The 15,775-nt window shown below is 22.8% G+C and overlaps 1 pseudogene; it reads left to right on the top strand.

Annotated features, from left to right (window-relative positions):
* Positions 1-402: 402 nt before the first annotated feature.
* On the top strand, positions 403-15,470 carry LOC137822254 (uncharacterized protein At2g24330-like; annotated as a pseudogene).
* The last annotated feature ends 305 nt before the right edge of the window (positions 15,471-15,775 follow it).

Genomic DNA, 15,775 nt, shown 5'->3' with positions numbered 1-15,775 from the left:
AGTGAAGGAAAAGTGAACTTAAAGTTGTTTTTTATTGAAAAGTGAAAATAAAAAAATTTGAGAAAGTGAAAATGGGAAATTTTGATAGAAAAATGTAAAGAAAATTAATGTATTTGGATTGAGATATGTTAAAGTTTGTTTGTGAAACTTTTTTTATTGAAATTTATAATTAATGTGATGTGAACAAACCCTACAAATAGAAACAGACTAGTATTGGAGGGTGGGGGTCGACCATTATACGATTCAACGCTTTGCGGCTATTCTAAATTGTGATGTGATGAATATTCCTTTCAAATACCTTGGGATACCGGTCGGGGATGTCATAGGAAGGAAGTGTTTTGGGATGGGGTGGTGGAAAGAATAAAGAGTAGATTGGGAAGATGGAAAGGTAGGATTATCTCGATGACCGGGAGGATTTGTCTAATCAAGTCGGTTCTTTCACCTATCCCTTTGTTTTATTTTTCTATGTTCAAAATACCTTCGGTTGTGGCGAAGAAGATCGTGAAACTGCAGAGGAACTTTTTGTTGGGATGGAGGTTTGATGGGCGAAAGATTGCATGGATGTCCTGGGAAAAGGTTTGTGAACCTTTAAAGGTTTGTGTCCTTGTTGGGGAAATGGATTTGGAGGTTGGGTTCTTCCAAAGGTGGTTTGTGGAAGGAGGTGTTAGATTCCAAGTATGGAGGCTGGAGAAGCCTGGAAGTGTCCAACACAAACAAGGAAGTGTGGGGGATGAAGGAATGGGGTGATAGTTTCGAAGATTGCTTTAAGTGGGAACTCGGTAATGGGAAGGGTATTAAGTTCTGGGAAGATAGATGTGTAGGGAATGTCGCCTTGAAAGGAAAATTCCCGAGATTTTTCTCATTGTGTGGTGATAAAGATATTTTTTTGGAGGGTTGTGGGAATTAAGTCGATGTTGTTTGGAGGTGGAATTTAGTGTGGCGAAGAAGTTTGTTTGACTGGGAGATGGTTCAGGTGCGTCATCTGCTCAAGGAGATAAATGGGTTTAGCCTTATTTTGGGTTCTGCTGACTCTTGGTCTTGGAAAAATGGTACGTCTTTAAATTTTTCGGTTAATTCTCCTTATGGTATTGTCAGGGGGAAAAGAATAGGGGAGTAACCGTTTTCTTACAAACTTTTTTGGAGTTTAAAGGCCTTGCCCGCGGCCCAGGTGTTGGCATGGAGGGTGTTGGAAAACAAGATTGCTACTAAAGTTAATTTGGTTAGGCGTGGAGTTGCGGTTCAAAGTATTCTCTGTTGTCTATGTGGTGCACATGAGGAATCTACCAATCATCTGTTTTTTGGTTGTAGAATAGCTTGGCTAGTCTGGAATCAATGCTTTACATGGTTAGGTTTGGTGTCGGTTACCCCTCTTGATTCCTTCTCACATTTCATTCAGTTCTCTATTTATAATGCATCTACATTTGTTAACTCTGTTTTAGGGTGTATGGATTGTTGTGGTAAGAGAGATTTGGAGCCACAGGAATAAGGTCATCTTCAGTGGTGGAGTGGTGGATCATTTAGAAATATTCTCTTTGGCTCAATTAAAGGTTTGGTCTTGGGTTACTTCTAAGAATCACATTGCTCAATTTTCTTTCTCTGAATGGTGCCTTGCTCCTTTACCTTGTCTAAATATGATGTAATTTATTTTACTTTGATAGTCTTTGGTCGGATGTTTACGTGGGGTGGTGTATGGTGGTTGGTGATGTTGATGTTGTTTTGCTTTGCCAGGTTGGGTTCCTAGTGTAGTTGATTTAAGTAGAGTTAGGTGTTTGTTATTTTATGATAGGTGGTGGTTTCGCTCTTCCTGTTGGGAGTGGTCTGTAAGGTTTGGTTTGCTTTTGTCTACTGTTTTGTATAAGGGTTGAATCACTCCTGAAGTGGTTCTATTTATTCATTCTTTCTTGCTGATAAAAAAAACAGATTTTTGGTATGAGGAGTACATCCATAAAGAGAAACAAACTCTACAAATAAAAACAAACCCTACAAATAAACACCTTTGTAAGAAAAAATTGATTAGTCAACAAAAATTGAGAAGGTGACGTATCATCTCTCAATAAAACCTTCATCACACAACTTGTAACTTTTTTTTGTCCTTTCATAAATCATGCACACATGACTACACCATTTTAAACTATCTTTGACTCATCCGGCCAATAAATCACAGTATCACGCTACTGATAGCTTATGGAATGAATAAATGAATGACCATGTAAACAGTGTTGCACAGACCAAAGATTTGTGAGTTCCAAAATTCTATATGACCGATTAGGTCTGGATACATAATCAATCCTAGTTAAGATGATTAAGGTTACACCTACTCATGTGTTTTTTTTATACGAGAAAAACAATAATTATGAACAAATTAATTAATATATTATTAAAAAAGAAATATGAGAATTTGATAGAATAAATGAATAATTGTAATATTAAATGATATAGTATGTTTTTTTCTAATTTATTGCAATTAATTTCATAATTTAATTTATGTTGTGGATGGAAGAAAGAATTAATTGAATTCTATCTCATTTTATTTAGCAAGCAGTCAAATATCTTATCTTATTTAAAATTCTACATATTTCTTACTGAATGGTTATTTTCTGTTTTTTACATATTTACAAGTGATAATGGATTTTAAAAATGTTCTTTTAGGGATGTTAAAAACATTACAAACAATTATTTGACATTCTAATAACATTAAATAAAGTTTATTATTTTAGTTGATATATATATATATATATATATTTAACTTTCACCTAATATTTTTCTGAATTATAGAAGAGTTTAGTTAATATGATAATTTAAAGTGAATTTATGTCTCTTACCCATGAGAGTAAACATTCAAAAGAATTTTACTTAACTTTGTTTTGTTTTTATATTTTTAACAATGATTTTACAATAATTATGGTAGGAATACACATCCTTATTATAATAATAACATCATGCACTATGTTGCACAGGATAAAGAAAATAAAAAAAAAATAAGAATTCATCTTTTCTTATAATATTTCTATAAGAGTTTATCATTCTTTTATGTATAAAAGAAAATAAAAAAAAAGAGTACATACATTATTTATATTTTTATATATTTAACTAATTTTTAATATTTAAAATATTTTTTCATTTAGTTTAGCATAAAAAGAATATAATTAAATAAATGATATTTTATTATTATATGGAATTCTTTATCTTCAATTATATTAAATTTTTATTTATGTTATTAAAAAATATTAAAAAACATTTAAATAAATAATAGTTGCACACGTGTAACTTACTTATTTATATTTAAAGTACTTATTATTAATGGTTACATTTTTATTATAATAAAATAAATAATATAAATAATTATTTATAAATAAATAAATTTTATTTTGTATTTATTTATGATTTTCTGTTTCCAACAATCTTCATTTTCTGTTATTTTTTTTTTTAAATAAATAAGAGTATCACGTTTGGTGGAATGAATAAATGAATAACCATGTAAAGAGTGCTGCAAAGACCACCAAAGTATCACGCTGATATTGGAATCAATCAATAACCATGTAAAGAGTGTCGCGCACAGACCACGAGCGCCGTATCAAAGCATTTGAGCAGTTTTCCTGTCGCAAAGCCAACCAAGAAAACCAATGGCGAAGTTCTTCCCTTTATATTGTTTGAATTATAGAAGAGTTTAGCGAATACAATAATTTAAATAATTTATATCTCTTACCTACTTAATGATAGTGAACATTAACAGAATTTTACTTAACTTTGTTTTGTTTTATGTTTTTAACAACATACATTGAATTTACTTATTTATATTTTAAATATTTATTATTAATAGTTAGATTTTTATTCTAATAAATAAATAGTATAAATTATTATTTGTAAATAAATAAATTTTATTTATACTATTCATCTTTTCCAATTTCAAACCATCTTCATCTCCCTTTCTGTTATTTTTTTTTTATTTCTCATATTTCTGTCCAAATAAAATATGTAAGCAAATATATTAATTGTATTAAAATATATTGTATAAAAAAACATAGTTAGTTAAATAGAAATCATGATATTAAAAAAATAATGATACTAAACAATTAAATATTTAGTTTTTATTTTTCACACAATTTTCTTTATCAACTTATTTCGTTTTTACTTTTTCTCCTTTCAAATATCTTATCTTATCTTATTTAAAATTCTACATATTTCTTACTGAATGGTTATTTTTTGTTTTTTACATATTTACAAGTGATAATGAATTTTAGAAAAGTTCTTTTTAGGAATGTTAAAAACATTACAAACAATTATTTAACATTAAATAAAGTTTATTATTTTAGTTGATATATATATATATATATTTATTTATTTATTTATTTATTTATTTAACTTTTAACCTAATATTTTTTTGAATTATAGAAGAGTTTAGTTAATACGATAATTTAAAGTGAATTTATATCTCTTACCCATGAGAGTTAACATTCAAAAGAATTTTACTTAACTTTGTTTTGTTTTATATTTTTAACAACGATTTTACAATAATTCTTGTAGGAATACACATCCTTATTACAATAATAACATCATCCACTATTTTGCACAAGATAAAGAAAATAAAAAAAATAAAAATTCATCTTTTCTTATAATTTTTTTATAAGAGTTTATCATTCCTTTATGTATAAAAGAAAATAAAAAACAATAAATGCATTATTTATATTTTTATATATTTAACTATTTTTTTAATATTTAAAATATTTTCATTACGTTTAACATAAAAAGGACATAATTAAATAAATGATATTTTATTATTATATGAAATTCTTTATCTTCAATTATATTGAATTTTTATCTTATTTTAAGAGAATAAAATAATAATTTACTAATGATTCAAAGGACAACCCAACAAGAAATCAAGAAATAAACTATAAATTGTGTTGTTAAAAAATATTAAAAAACATTTAAATAAATAATAGTTGCACACGTGTGCATGTATTTTAACTTACTTATTTATATTTAAAATATTTATTATTAATGGTTACATTTTTATTATAATAAAATAAATAATATAAATAATTATTTATAAATAAATAAATTTTATTTTGTATTTATTTATGATTTTCTGTTTCCAACCATCTTCATTTTCTGTTATTTTTTTTTTAAATAAATAAGAGTATCACGTTTGGTGGAATGAATAAATGAATAACCATGTAAAGAGTGCTGCAAAGACCACCAAAGTATCACGCTGATATTGGAATCAATCAATAACCATGTAAAGAGTGTCGCGCACAGACCACGAGCGCCGTATCAAAGCATTTGAGCAGTTTTCCTGTCGCAAAGCCAACCAAGAAAACCAATGGCGAAGTTCTTCCCTTTATATTGTTTGAATTATAGAAGAGTTTAGCGAATACGATAATTTAAATAATTTATATCTCTTACCCACTTAATGATACTGAACATTAAAAGAATTTTACTTAACTTTGTTTTGTTTTATGTTTTTAACAACATACATTGAATAATATTATCATTTTTATTATTATTAATAATAATATAGATATTATTATTAATAATATAGATATTAGTAGTATTAATAATAATATAAATATTATTAGTATTATTGGTAATATAAATATTAGTAATATTATTAATATCATATATGATATTAATATTATTAATATCATTAATATTATAAATATTGTTAACATTATTAATATTATTAAATATTATTAATATTAATAAATATTATTAATATTAAAAAAATATTAATATTATAAACATTATTAATATTATAAATATTATAAAAATTATTAATATTAATAATATTATTAAATACTGTTTTAAGAAGTATTTATAATATTATTAAATATTATTAATATTATAAATATTATAAATATAATAAATATTATAAATATTATAAATATTATGAATATTATAAATATTATGAATATTATGAATATTATAAATATTATAAATATTATGAATATTATGAATATTATAAATATTATGAATATTATAAATATTATGAATATTATGAATATTATAAATATTATAAATATTATGAATATTGTAAATATTATAAATATTATAAATATTATAAATATTATGAATATTATGAATATTATGAATATTATGAATATTATAAATATTATGAATATTATAAATATTATGAATATTATAAATATTATGAATATTATGAATATTATGAATATTATGAATATTATGAATATTATAAATATTATGAATATTATGAATATTATGTATATTATGAATATTATGAATATTATGAATATTATAAATATTATAAATATTATGAATATTATAAATATTATAAATATTATAAATATTATAAATATTATGAATATTATAAATTATAATAATATTATTAATATCAATAAAAATATTTTAATTATTATTATTAATATTAACATAATTACTCCTAATATTAATATTAATAAAATATTATACTAATAATAATTAATATTATTATTATTATTCGTAATATTAATATTGTTATTATTAATATTAACTCCTTTACATACCTTTTTAATCTCAAGAAAAATTAAAACTATGCATGTAAAGACTATGAGAAATTAAACATGCATGTAAAGACTATATAATTAAAAATGACATGTATTAGAACTGTAAATAAAGTTTATATATAATTATAAAGATCAAATGAGAAATTAAACTTTAATATAATATCAACTTTAACATATTATATATTTTTCATCTAATATATGTTCATGTTATATATATTGTGTTGTTTGAAAATATTAAAAATCATTTGAATAAATAATATTTTGTTTTTAATCTTTCCAACAAATAAGTTGATATTTGCACATATACATGAACATCTCTTTCAATTTATTTATTTATATTTAAAATATTTTATTATTAATGATTACATTTTTATTATAATAAAATAAGTAAATAATATAAATTCTTAATTGTAAATAAATAAATTTTATTTTGTATTTATTCATCCGTTTCTATTTCAAACCATCTTTATAATCATTTTCTTTCGGTTATTTTTTTTCATATTTCTGTCTAAAGAAAACTTGAGATAATATATTAAATATCCTAAAATATATTGTATAAAAAATATAATTAATCAAATAGAAATCACAATATTAAAAAATTAATAATATTAAACAAGTAAATAATTAATTTATATTTTCCACAATATTTTCTTTATCAACAGATTTATTTTCTTACTTTTTCTCCTTTCAAAATCAATTAAGACACAAATATAAACATATACTTAATAAAATTATTATAAATATTATAAACATTATAAATATCATAAATATTATAAATTATCATATTTACTAAACTCTTATATAATTCAAACAATATATATAACATCATATTTATATATAAACTTTCTTTATAGTCAAATTACATGTCATTTTTAAGTCTTTAGTCTTTACATGCATAATTTTAATCTTTTTTGGAATAAAAAATTGTATGAAAAAGAGTTAAAAAGGGTGATTTAAGTTTACGTACTAAAAATAATGTTTATATGATTATTGATTGATTTATTGATTCTAGTATCAGCGTGGATATTTTGGTGTCTCTGTAGCACTATTTACATGGTCATTCATTTATTTATTCCATAAGCTATCACTAAGCGTGATACTGTGATTTATTTTAACAAAATAACAGAAAATGAAGATGGTTTGAAACAGAGAATGATGAATGAGTACAAAATAAAATTTATTTATTTACAAATAATAATTTATATTATTTATTTATTTTATTATAATAAAAATGTAATCACTAATAATAAGTATTTTAAATATAAATAAGTAAGTTAAAATACATATCATGTACACGTGTGCAAGTATTATTTATTTTAATATTTTTTAATAACACAATTTATAGTTTATTTCACAAACAAACTTTAACCTATCTCAATCCAAATATAATTCACTTTCTTTACATTTTTCTTTCAAATTTTCCAACTTTCACTTTCTCAAATTTTTTATTTTCATTTTTTAATCAAAAACGACTTTAAGTTCACATTTGTTAGTTTCAGATATAAATATTGTAAACAAATATTGTAAATATTGTAAATAAATATTGTTAATATTGTAAGTAAATATTGTAAATATTGTAAACAAATATTGTAAATATTGTAAACAAATATTGTAAATATTGTAAACAAATATTGTTAATATTGTAAGTAAATATTGTAAAACATGGTAAATATTGTTACCATTGTAAAATTGACATTGTAAATATTGTAAACATTATAATATTTACTAAAGTCTTCTATAATTCAAACAATATATATAACATCATATTTATATATAACTTTCTTTATAGTTCAATTACATGTCCTTTTTAAGTCTTTAGTCTTTACATGAATAATTTTAATCTTTATTGAGATTAAAAATGTATACAAAGGAGTCAAAAGGGGTGATTTAAGTATACGTACTAAAAGATAATGTTTACATAGTTATTGATTGATTTATTGATTCCAGTATCAACGTGGATACTTTGTTACTTTGTTTTGTGTAGCACTGTTTACATTGTCATCCATTTATTCATTCTATAAGCTATCACCAAGCGTGATACTGTGATTTATTTAAAAAAAGTAACAGAAAATGAAGATTGTTTGCAACAGAAAATGATGAATGAGTACAAATTTATAGTCCAATTACATGTTCTTTTTAAGTCTTTAGTATTTGCATGAATAATTTTAATCTTTATTGAGATTAAAAATGTATACAAAGGAGTCAAAAGGGGTGATTTAAGTATACGTACTCAAAGATAATGTTTACATGGTTATTGATTGATTTATTGATTCCAGTATCAACGTGGATACTTTGTTTATAATGTTTACAATGTTTACAACATTTACTATTTACAATATTTATATCTGAAACTAACAAATGTGAACTTAAAGTTGTTTTTTTATTGAAAAATGAAAATAAAAAAATTTGAGAAAGTGAAAGTTGGAAAATTTGAAAGGAAAATGTAAAGAAAGTGAATTATATTTTAGATATGTTAAAGTTTGTTTGTGAAATAAACTATAAATTGTGTTATTAAAAAATATTAAAAAACATTTAAATAAATAATACTTGCACACGTGTAAATGATAATGTATTTTAACTTACTTATTTATATTTAAAATACTTATTATTAATAGTTACATTTTTATTATAATAAAATAAATAATAAATAAATAAATAATATAAATTATTATTTATAAATAAATAAATTTTATTTTGTACTCATTCATCATTTTTTTGTTTCAAACAATCTTCATTTTCTGTTATTTTACACTTGGTGATAGCTTATGGAATGAATAAATGAATGACCATGTAAACAATGGTACAGAGACAAAAATATTCATGCTGATACTGGAATCAATAAATCAATCAATAACCATGTAAACATTATTTTTCAGTACGTATACTTAAATCACCCCTTTTAACTCCTTTTCATACATTTTTTATCTCAAGAAAGATTAAAATTATGCAGGTAAAAACTTAAGACTTAAAAATGAGATGTAATAGAACTATAAAGAAAGTTTATATATAAATATGATGTTATATATATTGTTTGAATTATATAAGAGTTTAGTAATATTTATAATATGTTTATAATATTTATAATATATTTATAATATTTATCATATTTATAATATATTTATATATGTTTATAATATTTATAATATTTATAATATATTTATAATATTTGTAATATTTGTAATATTTATAATATTTATATCTGAAACTAACAAATGTGAACTTAAAGTTGTTTTTGATTGAAAAATGGAAATAAAAAAATTTGAGAAAGTGAAAGTTGGAAAATTTGAAAGAAAAATGTAAAGAAAGTGAATTATATTTGGATTGAGATATGTTAAAGTTTGTTTGTGAAATAAACTATAAATTGTGTTATTAAAAAACATTTAAATAAATAATACTTGCACACGTGTACATAATCATGTATTTTAACTTACTTATTTATATTTAAAATACTTATTATTAATGGTTACATTTTTATTATAATAAAATAAATAATTAATAAATAAATAATATAAATTATTATTTGTAAATAAATAAATTTTATTTTGTACTCTTCATCATTTTCTATTTCAAACCATCTTCATTTTCTGTTATTTTTTAAAAAATAAATCACAGTATCACGTGATAGCTTATGGAATAAATAAATAAATGACCATGTAAAGAGTGCTACACAGACCAAAATATCCATGCTGATACTGGAATCAATAACCATGTAAACATTATTTTTTAGTACATATACTTAAATCATCCCTTTTAACTCCTTTTCATACAATTTTTTATTCCAAGAAAGATTAAAATTATGCATGTAAAGACTAAAGACTTAAAAATGACATGTAATTGGAATATAAAGAAAGTTTATATATAAATTTGATGTTATATATATTGTTTGAATTATATAAGAGTTTAGTAAATATGATAATTTATAATATTTATAATGTTTATAATATTTATAATATTTATAATAATTTTATTAAGTATATGTTTATATTTGTGTCTTAATTGATTTTGAAAGGAGAAAAAGTAAAAAAATAAATATGTTGATAAAGAAAATCATATGGAAAACATAAATTAATTATTTAATTGTTTAATATTATTAATTTTTTAATATTTTGATTTATATTTAATTAATTATATTCTTTATACAATATATTTTAGGATATTTAATATATTATCTCAAGTTTTCTTTAGACAGAAATATGAGAAATTAAAAAAAAAAAAATAACCGAAAGGAAATAATTATAAAGATGGTTTGAAATAGAAACGAACGAATGAATACAAAATAAAATTTATTTATTTACAATTAAGAATTTATATTATTTACTTATTTTATTATTATAAAAATATAATTATTAATAATAAAATGTTTTAAATATAAATAAATAAGTTGAAAGAGATGTCCATGTATATGTGTAAATATCAACTTATTTGTTGGAAAGATTTAAAACAAGTATTATTTATTTAAATAATTTTTAATATTTTCAAACAACACAATATACATGAACCTATTAGGTGAAAGGTATATAATATGTTAAAGTTGATATTATATTAAAGTTTAATTTCTCATTTTTGATCTTTATAATTATATATAAACTTTATTTATAGTTCTAATACATGTCATTTTTAATTATATAGTCTTTACATGTATAGTCTTTACATACATAGTCTTTACATGCATAGTTTTAATATTAATAATATTTATTAATATTAATAATATTTAATAATATTTAATAATATTAACAATATTTAATAATATTAACAATATTTAATAATATTAACAATATTTAATAATATTAATAATATTAACAATATTTAATAATATTAATAATATTAACAATATTAACAATATTTAATAATATTAATAATGTTAACAATATTTATAATATTAATGATATAAATAATATTAAAAATATTTATATTATAAATACTATTAATATCATATATGATATTAATAATATTACTAATATTTATATTACCAATATTACCAATAATATTTATAATAATACTAATAATGTTTATACCAATAATAACCAATAATACTAATAATATTTATATTATTAATAATACTACTAATATCTATATTATTATTAATACTAATAATATCTATATTATTAATTTTAATATTTATATTATTTATAATAATATCTATATTATTAATAATAATAATAAAAATGATAATATTATAAAAGAACTTGTTTGTGGTTAAGCTTTTTTGTTCCTCAAAGAACTTGTGTTGTATGTAATAACAAATTTGATTGTAATGTGGATATTATGAAATCTATATGGATCTTTTGATAGTTCTCTTCAAATATCTTAATATCTACTTCACTCAATTTCAGTGTTTTTGGTCAGGATATGACAATAACTGACTCACAACACCGACTGCATACCACAAAAGAATAAGACACTCTTCTCATTCTTTATTTTATTCTTCACTGGTCAGACATTGCATTGTGTTCAGCAAGTGGAACACTAACACGTTTTTTCTTATCCACATTAAATCTCTTGAGAACTTTCTCAATGTATTTCTATTGTGACATTCATATCAATTTTTTGAAATAATCTTTGATCACCTTCCCAAGGACATGATTTTCAGGATTAAGTCTTTCGTGACAAAAAAACTTTTTTAAATATTTTTTAACATGAAAAAACCTATTAACTTGAGAATTTATTATATATTCGTTTTTTTTTTTAATTTCTCACATCTTTAAGTGTAATATATTAAGTGTCTTAAAATATATTACATAATAAAAATTATTAGTTAAATATAAATTACAATATTAAAATTTGAATGAAGAAAAATCATTAATATTTTAAAAGTCTTAAAAATTTCATTCATAATCAATCAAATTTATTAAGTATGTTTATGTTTTTGTCTTTATTGATTTTGAAAGGAGAAAAAGTAAAAAAGAAATAAGTTGATAAAGAAAATTGTGTGAAAAATAAAAATTAAATATTTAATTGTTTAGTATCATTAGTTTTTTAATATCATGATTTCAATTTAACTAACTATATTTTTTTATACAATATATTTTAATACAATTAATATATTTGCTTACGTATTTTATTTGGACAGAAATATGAGAAATAAAAAAAAATTAACAGAAAGGGAGATGAAGATGGTTTGAAATTGGAAAGGATGAATGAGTACAAAATAAATTTTATTTATTTACAAATAATAATTTATACTATTTATTTATTAGAATAAAAATCTAACCATGTTTTATACTAAACTTAACGAAAATATTTTAAATATTAAAAAATATTTAAATATATAAAAATAAAAATTATGAAAACTAATAAATAATGCATGCATGAAGGAATGATAAACTCTTATAGAAAGATTATATAAGTAAAGATGAACTTTTTTTTATGTTTTTTCTCTTGTGCAAAATAGTACATGATGTTATTATTGTAATGAGGACGTGTTTTCCTATAAGAATTATTGTAAATTCAATGTATGTTGTTAAAAATATAAAATAAAACAAAGTTAAGTAATTTTTTTTTTTTGAATATTTACTATTCATTGAGTGGATAAGAGATATAAATTTACTTATAGAAAGATTTAAAACAAGTGTTATTTATTTGAATGTTTTTTAATATTTTCAAACAAAAAAAAATTATAGTTTATTTCTTGTTGCGTTGTCCTTTGAATCATTATTAAATTTTATTTTATTCTCTTAAAATAAGATAAAAATTTAATATAATTTAAGATAAAGAAATCCATATAATAATAAAAATATCATTTATTTAATTATGTCTTTTTTTTTATGTTAAACTTAAAAAAATACTTGAATACATAAAAAAAAATATAATGAAAACTAATAAATAATGCATGCACTATTTTTTTTTCTTTTCTTTTATATAGTGATAAACTCTTATAGAAAGATTATAAGAAAAGACAAACTCTTATTATTGTCATGATATCATTATTGTAATGAGGATGTGTTTTCCTAAAAGATATAAATTTACTTTAAATTATCATATTTACTGAACTCTTCTATAATTCAAACAAATATATATAACATGAATATATATTAGATGAAAGTTATATATTATATTAAAGTTATGATATTATATTATAGTTTAATTTCTCATTTGTTCTTTATAATTATATATAAACTTTCTTTATAGTCCTATTACATGTCATCTCTAATTTTTTAGTATTTACATGCATAGTTTTAATCTTTATTGAAATTAAAAATGTATCTAAAGAAGTTAAAATGGGTGATTTAAGTATACATACTAAAAGATAATGTTTTTGTAAATATAGGAATCAAATGAATAATTAAACCTATATTTAAACCTATATGATCAATCAGAGTGACTACAAGATGCAATTTGGCTTAATATAGTATAAACTTTCAGGATATTGCTGTAGTTTATGCTGTTATGACTACAAGATCAATTGATATGGATTGGAAAATGAGGACACTTCGTGTTTTGCCAATGTTTCTTGTGTCTGCACTGGCATCTGCTGCCAGCATTTATAAGCTTCACAAGGATGTGTAAATATTTTAAGCTTTATAGTTAACATGCATCACATTTTTATCTATATTTAATAATCAAAGTTTTGTGTGGTCAACAGTAATTGAGTATGAAGTGTCATTTATGTTTATGGGATTTTAAAGTTTTTGTTATAAGTCCAGGATTGATGTAATTGGGTGGTACTCATTGATCTAATTCATCTCTGCCATTAGAATTTTGTCCAATAAAATAACATGAGAATATTTTCAATTAAAATAGGATGACAAGTTTCAAAGTGAGTTTAAGTAAAACTTGTTGATACACTTCTGTGTCAATGCCTTCAATAATTGATAGAGCCAGTGTAAAAGTGTGTAGTTTAGTACTTCCTAAGTGAATGCTTTTTTATGAAATAATGCCTTATATTCTTCATGCTGTCGTATTCATAGCTCCATGCAAATACTGATCACAGTAGTATTTAAAGTTCATTAGAAGTTCCTGCAGTTCATGTAATCATAATGTTGAAACGTTTCTAATGAAACTTGTCTAAATACAGATGCATGATGGAGCAGCATTTGATACTAATAAGTAATTTCTCACTGGTAATAATTAGTTTCCATGACATTCAACACCCATGTTTCTATTTTCCTGAAGAATCAATAATGTCAGCATGTGAATAAAGTCATGTGACTGAGTGCTGTAAAGGTTCATTTATTTAATTGATTTTAAGCTGTTGTGTCAATGTGTAACTCTATAGTGCATTAGTGAAGAGCAGCCCTTGATGGTATTCATTTGTATGTATGTTAATACTATTGTGTGTTATGCTTGTGATCTATTCAGAGATATGATCCAGACCCAGCTGCAAAAGCAGCTGCTGCAACTGTTTTAGCATCTAAGGTGGGTGCAGATTCTGATTTGAGAGTGTATCTGGTAGATGAACTCAATTGCCGTGTTCCAATAGAGAAGAGCAATGATGTTGAACTTATGCAGTCCTCTGGACTTGGAAATGGGAGGCAAGTTCAATCTAGATGCACTAGTCCAAGGGCATGCAGGCACACCAAATCCTGGTGATGAACCTGTTGTTGTTGAACACCACCAACCTCAAAGTTCAAACACACAAGATGGTGGATGGATTGCAAGAATTGCAGCTTTGCTTGTGGGTGAGGATCCAGCACAGTCTGATGCCCTTTTGCATTAGATCATGTTGATGTGTATTTTTATCTATTATTATTTTCTTTGAGGTCTATCTCGGAAGGAGGATTTCCCATTTATCACACTGTCATGCCCTAAACAAACCTAAGCAAGTGGATGAGCCTATCTCTGGTGGTCTTACTTCTCCAAACACGGGACTCTCAAAAAACAGACAATAGTGTCAGTGATGCATTTAAGAATATTAGGGTTTCTGCAGCCGAGAGTGTAATCACAGGCTGTAGTCCTGGAAGTGCTTCTAGCTCTGAGATTGGGGAAGTAACAGAAGGGGCAAATATGGATGAGAAAGTTTATTAAAACAACGGCTCTTTTTATGATCCAGCTGTTGGGATCACATGTCTCCACACAAACTAGGGATCACATGTCTCCACACAAACTAGCCGTTGGTTTTCTTGGTTTGCTTTGCCAAAGGAAAACTGCTCAAATGCTTTGATACTGCTCGTGGTCTGTGCACGGCACTTTTTACATGGTTATTCATTGATTCCAGCGTGGATACTTTGATGGTCTTTGCAGCACTCTTTACATGGTTATTCATTCCACCAAGCGTGATACTCTTATTTATTTTAAAACAAGAATAACAGAAAATAAGATTGTTGGAAATA

This window comes from Phaseolus vulgaris, chromosome 9 (genome assembly GCF_000499845.2).
Source record: "Phaseolus vulgaris cultivar G19833 chromosome 9, P. vulgaris v2.0, whole genome shotgun sequence".
Lineage (NCBI taxonomy): Eukaryota > Viridiplantae > Streptophyta > Magnoliopsida > Fabales > Fabaceae > Phaseolus > Phaseolus vulgaris.
Note: the sequence above shows the minus strand (reverse complement) of the source record. Positions and strands in the feature narration are given on the sequence as shown.